This window comes from Triticum aestivum, chromosome 3B, assembly GCF_018294505.1.
Source record: "Triticum aestivum cultivar Chinese Spring chromosome 3B, IWGSC CS RefSeq v2.1, whole genome shotgun sequence".
NCBI lineage: Eukaryota > Viridiplantae > Streptophyta > Magnoliopsida > Poales > Poaceae > Triticum > Triticum aestivum.
The window spans coordinates 481566792-481572628 of NC_057801.1; the positions used below are offsets into that span (position 1 = coordinate 481566792).

Genomic DNA, 5837 nt, shown 5'->3' on the forward strand with positions numbered 1-5837 from the left:
TTACGCAAGACTTTGTCAGTGAGCACACGATTTTAGCAGCAGTGACTGTTGGATGTCCATCCAACGGCCGACGTGCTTCTTCAATCTCTGATCTTCCTGCTCCAGCCGCCTAAACTAGCACCGGCAGGACTGCCTGCTCCCTCCTCTTGTGGCCCGTTGTGATGCCGCACAGGCTTCCCCGGCCCACCCTACTCCCTCCGCTGGCCTGGCCGCACGCAATCAACTGCCGCTTTATTAGCGAAAAAAATGATTCCTCCCACTGACATCTGGGGCGCACCGGTTGGGAGGCTGACCTGTGGGCCTACTAAGTTGAAGCGTACGCAGGGCTTGTCAACTTAGACAACAAACGATTCTAGTAGCAGTAACCATAGGATTTGAATCGAACGGTCCCGCTGCTTCTTCAATCGCTGCTCTTCTTGCACCAGCCGCCCAAACCAGCGCTGGGGAGACTGCCTGCTCCTGCCTCTAGTGGCCGGCTGTGCTGCCGTTGAGGCCTCATCGCCCCTACTACTCCCACCGCTATCCAGGCCCTGCGGCAATGGCAGCCTCACACTGCAGCCGAACTAGTGAACCCTCGTACTCCTCTCCATGTGGTTATCCATTGCCGCGTCTTCCCCGGCTCCGCGTCGTCCCGTTCCTAGGCCTCGCCGTTGTCCACCGCCTTGGTGCTCTCGGTGCGGCGTGGTCAATGTGGTTAATGACATTCCATCGAAATAGTACTGTACGCGGAGAGGCTGACAGCTGGGTCCACGGCCACAGCCCAGTTTTTTTGTGATTTGCCAAGTAAGTCGCTTTGTCAGGCCTGTTGGGCTACAAATCTTTCAAGATGAGGAGAGCTTTCATTCGGCTGGCTGAGAAAATGGCCCATCAGTAATGAGAAATGGGCTGTATATTTAAAACAATACAGAGGCTAGCCAACTCGCTCCTAGAATGCTCCCCAGATTTCATCCTTCGATGGCCGTCTGATCCTGGTCAACGCGGTCTTTTTCTCATTCCTGGTCGTTCGATCTTCGCTGGAAATTGACCTGTGCGTTTTGACCGGACGATAGATCCTGGGCGGGGATGACTTGTGGGGCTCGCGCTCGATTTGATTGGTTGGGTGCCGATTTTTTCGGTGCACGGGGCAGCCTCTCCTGCCGCGCCGCATGCGCGCGAAGCCCGCGTCGTGGGCGCTGCGCGGGCGCGGGTCGTGCGCTGCTCCTTGTTTGCACGTAGTTTCTGCTACCCCACCTGTGTTTTGCGAATGATGGGTGGGCCGGTGCTTTCCCTGGTCCCGCTCGTCGGCTGTTCTGGCTGCATGTCTCATGGTGTAGGTTACAGTTTTCTTGGTCAACCGCTTTTGGCTCCTCGTGCGAGGCCCGCGTAATGCATCGTGGGAGTTGCTGCGTCCCACGTCAGTTGCTGAGGGGTGGGCTGGAGCATGGGCACCCGGCTTGTACACCCGCGATTATGCTGCCACGATGACGGGTGGGCCGCTGCTACTCCTGGTCCCGCTCATCGAATCCTCCATTGGCTAGGTTGCAATTTCTCGGGTGAACCACACTTGACGCGTCGCGTCACGCGCTGCCCACGTCCTGCGTTGGAGGAGACGGGGAGCAGTTGGCCGCATCATGCGTCATGACATTTGCGGGGCCCGTGTCCTCGAAACCTCGCCCAGTCCCCTTGCTCGCACGCCGCACCCCTCCCTCCCTCCTTGAACCCTAACCATCTCCCTCCCCTTGCGTGTTCGTGCTCGTCGCCGCATTCCTCCCACTCCCCATGGGTTCCCCGACACCTCCACCGGCTAGCTACCATGGATCCATGGTCGATGGGAGAGTACAAGGCAGGGAAGGACGCCGTCGTCGACCCATCGCTTAGGTTGGTGGCGCATGGGTCGGATCTGGGCAGAAGGCCGGCACCTATGGGGGAAAACGGTGGGGGTTGGTGCAGCAGAAAATGAGGACGGGGTCGGCCGTAGAGGGAGGCTCGCCAGCTGGAACAGCTGGAGCAAGGAGGCAGTGTCGTCCATGGAGGGAGGCCCACTGGCCGGAGCAGCAGGAGCAACTGCAGCCGCTGGGCGGCCCGACGCACCACCTCCTCTACTGCGGCCCGCACGGTCGAGAGGGGCAGCTGCGCCGTAGCTGGCGGCGAGTTCAGCGGCCGCCGCCTCCTCTCCTCTTCGAATCCAGTTCCAGTAAGCTCCCGATGTCTTTCCGCTTTCATTAATTTGTAGGATTTGTTGAGCTTGATCCTGCCTTCTTCTGTTCATCAATGTTGCATGATCTATGAATAAATGCTCGGATATAGTTAGTCGTGAGATAGTAGGAGTACCATGGGCTTACAACTTCTGGATATCATTAATACTTAATGTCCTGTAGTTGTTCAAAAATCTGGAATGTCTTTGGAGAACTGTTGATCAGTGTTGCTATGAGTATTTCTCAGAGTTTTGGTTGCATGGATGTACATTCGAGTAGCAGAGGTTCTTCTTTTACTTTGTCCAGAAGAGGGGATTTTACTTATTTTTGTTCACAATTTTTATCTAACTTTCTATCAGCACCGACGACCACAATGGGATGGATCAAGCAGCCAAGACTCAAAGTGTGGTCGACAGTGCGGCTCTTCCAGCACTGAAGTTATGTATTTTGGGCCAATTTCAATTGCCTCACTACCTCTACACATGGATCCTGTAGGTATTTCCTAATGTAAGTGTCACTGTTTTTCTTCTTTATGTACCTGGACGGGAGTGCTCATGAGGATGACGACATGCTACTGAACTCAAATTCAAAAATGAATTTGGGGGCCTGGGGTTTGGAGCCTCTCAGTAGAAGTGCTCAGGCGGCATGTCACAATTGTTTGCTAATAATTTACCAAGAACAAATTTTGCTTGTCTCTAACATTAGGCTATGAGCCCTAAAGCAGTTCCAGTGTGATGATCTACCTCTTGACTAGGAAGGGGGTATTGAAAGATAGCACTTGTCGTTTGAAGCAATTAGTATTGGACTATTTGAGGAAGTAAATGTTTAAACAACTAAACCTTATATTCTTTTGTAAAAAGGAGGGTGCAGATAAATAAGAGTTGTTGGCAGCAGCAACCTACACATGTGGAAACAGTGGCTATGGCGGCTCAAAGGGAAGTTGTGGCCGCTAGACAGCAACTCACAACTTAGTGGCAGCTCAAAGTACATATAATCTATTTCTTCTTGGAGCTATCTACTATAATATTATGACTCGGTGCTAGCTGAAGCTTCTATTTTCTCGCCTTTTGTGGTGGCGGTGATTCCTTCAACTGCAGTAGTTTTTCTACGTGCCATTGTAAGTGTAGGTTTTCTACAGTTAAGCCTCTCGCATTGCAAAAAGCTACATTCCATTGTTTTTATATGTGCCATTGTAAGTGTAGGTTTTCTACCGGCTTCAACATAGATAATTAGCATGCGAGAGGCTTAACTGTAGCTTTTTGCGATGCTAGACGGACATATTCAGTACTGAAAATCTAGACTGTTCTTTCCACTCTGTAACAACTTCTATGCTTGTGCCACCATGATATCAGTACAACATTTCCCTATAAAATTTTATTAGTTGCATGTAAACTGAATTGATTTACCAGTCAAAATCTGGACAACTGATTCCAGTCGCTAATAACCATTGTGGCATTACCATGATATGTCATGTATCTGCTCTGAGTTGTAGTATGTTGCAAAAAGTACAATAAGAGATAGAATGTATGCACTATGGCTAGCAGTAACTTTTTTTTGACTTGCAAAACATTTGATCTATCTATTTTTGTAGGCTATTCCTCTTGTTACAACCTTTTCCCATAGAATCAAAAGGAATTAGATTGAAGAAATTGCAGGAGGTACTACTTCGTGTTCCATTAGCCTTACTTTTGGAGGCTTGTCTATATATAGTCTTAGTGTCAGAGGTCTGTCAATAGTAGTATTAGTTTTGGAGGCTTGTCTATATTAGTCTTATTTTTTGGATTACGTTTCTTTCCACCTGCATCCTCTCTTCATAATGGATTACGTTTCTTTGTTATTGCCATGTGTTGCTTTTTCTCATTACTGTGATCGTCAGTGCCCTTAGCAGTGGTTGTTCTTGCTTTCTGGCTGCCTTCTCAGTGCACTTTTAATAGTTCTAATACATTAATATAATATGCTCGATTGACCATATTAATTATATATTTCACTTCACCGGGGCTGTTGGTCGAAGTGTTGGTTAAAATATTTTGGTGGCAGTGTATAAAACTAATTGTTGTACATGATTGTTAAGTGCACTTTTGAGCTTTGAGTAGACAACTGTGGTCATAATTACTTTAAACGATCGTTAGTATATATTACTGTCGGATTTCCATGTTAAGTTATTCACACTATATTATTGCTTGATTCTGATAGCTTGCTATTATTAGAGCAGGAAGGGTATTCCTGGTGTGACATTCAAAAGCAGTCAAAACGGTGAGGTTTAGAACGGAGGAGCTCCGTGGAATTGTGGATAAAAAATTATCCATAACATGTCTGTCATTGCTCATGTCGACCACGGTATGTGACCGAGCAGTGACAGTTGTCTCTAATTATCAATTTTATATAGAGTCTTCTTGATTGATGATTTTGTAGCCTTCTCTTAGTTGTACCATATTAATTCTTAAAACTGGATCATTTAAAATTAGTTAGATTTAATGAGTTGTTTCACTGTTTTCAAATAAGTAGTTTAAGCCCTTATTGTGTTCTGGAGCTTATTCTTTCTACCTTTTTATGATTGATTTATGCTCTCACAAGCTTAAATGTAACTATTGACATATAATCTCATGGCTCAAAGTCTTAGTTGTTGAATGTATTAAAATTTATAAGACCTGGAGTTTGCACTATATTTCATCCAGCGGTATTCCCAGTAACTGAATGTTAAGAGCATGACGATCCCAGGTTGTACATTCAGGTACTGGGAAACACTTTTATCTTGTAGGCCAGTTTTACATTTATTTTTCAGTAACGAGATGACCATGAACAGGGTATCAAGGTATTTGCCTTGGCATTACTAACGTCGTGTTCAGATTACTAAAAGAAGGATTGATAACGGCATACCTTAACTCGACTGATGCTTTAACTGCTGCCTCTCTAAGCCTTGATTAGCCATGGAGATACTCAAGTTCCAAAGCCCCAAGTGAGGCTATCCTTCTAAGCTCCGTTCATCCCAGTTCATTAATTTGTTTGAAATATAAATGTATATTCCAATATTGCTCAATCTCCAGCTGGCCTCTAGGTTATCAGATGAAATCCGGTTAAATTTTAGGGAGGTTGAGTAGGAGTGTTTGGAACTAAAGGCTTTGTTGTTGTTGTTGTTTGAGTAGGAGTGTCCCCCTTTTCTATATAAATTTTGTTGCTATGAATAGTTGCATTGTTACGTCAGTGAACAGTTCCTGGGCATAGTATGTGTTCCTCTAGACTTGGTTGAAAGTATTCCTTCTGTTATCCAGTTTCTCACTACGCATGTTACCTTTGCTGCTGAATTTTGCCTATAGTTTATATATAGTAGACTCACATGATTACCTGATGACTCATTCACACAAGAACTATTGTTAATTTTTTCCTTTTCCGCAATGATGGTCGTAGCCCTTTGACTCTACAAGCCGCAAAGGAGTGAAGTGTAGAAAATATGTCCATTATCATTGAATTGGTGGGATTGTCACCAAGTTAGTGCTGCAGATTTCTATTTTAGAGAAAGAAGCCAAATCATATAGTTCATTGTAAATCTTGAAAAACTTATTTATTGTCACTTATATATCTGTTATAAACTTTTTTTTGTGATGTGGTACTTGTCAATCTTGGTTTGACCTTCCATTTCAAGTCTGCCCTTAAATTCCAGCAGAC

The 5837-nt window shown here is 45.8% G+C and overlaps 1 long non-coding RNA gene across 2 annotated transcripts; it reads left to right on the forward strand.

Annotated features, from left to right (window-relative positions):
* The first annotated feature begins 2535 nt into the window (after nucleotides 1-2535).
* LOC123065564 (uncharacterized) lies at nucleotides 2536-4830 on the forward strand. 2 transcript variants are annotated; one of them, XR_006431067.1, is made up of 3 exons: nucleotides 2536-2669; nucleotides 3766-3832; nucleotides 4382-4830. It is a non-coding gene; the product is annotated as an uncharacterized lncRNA (long non-coding RNA). The 2 variants fall into 2 exon arrangements; XR_006431066.1 differs by having other exon boundaries at nucleotides 2606-2681.
* The last annotated feature ends 1007 nt before the right edge of the window (nucleotides 4831-5837 follow it).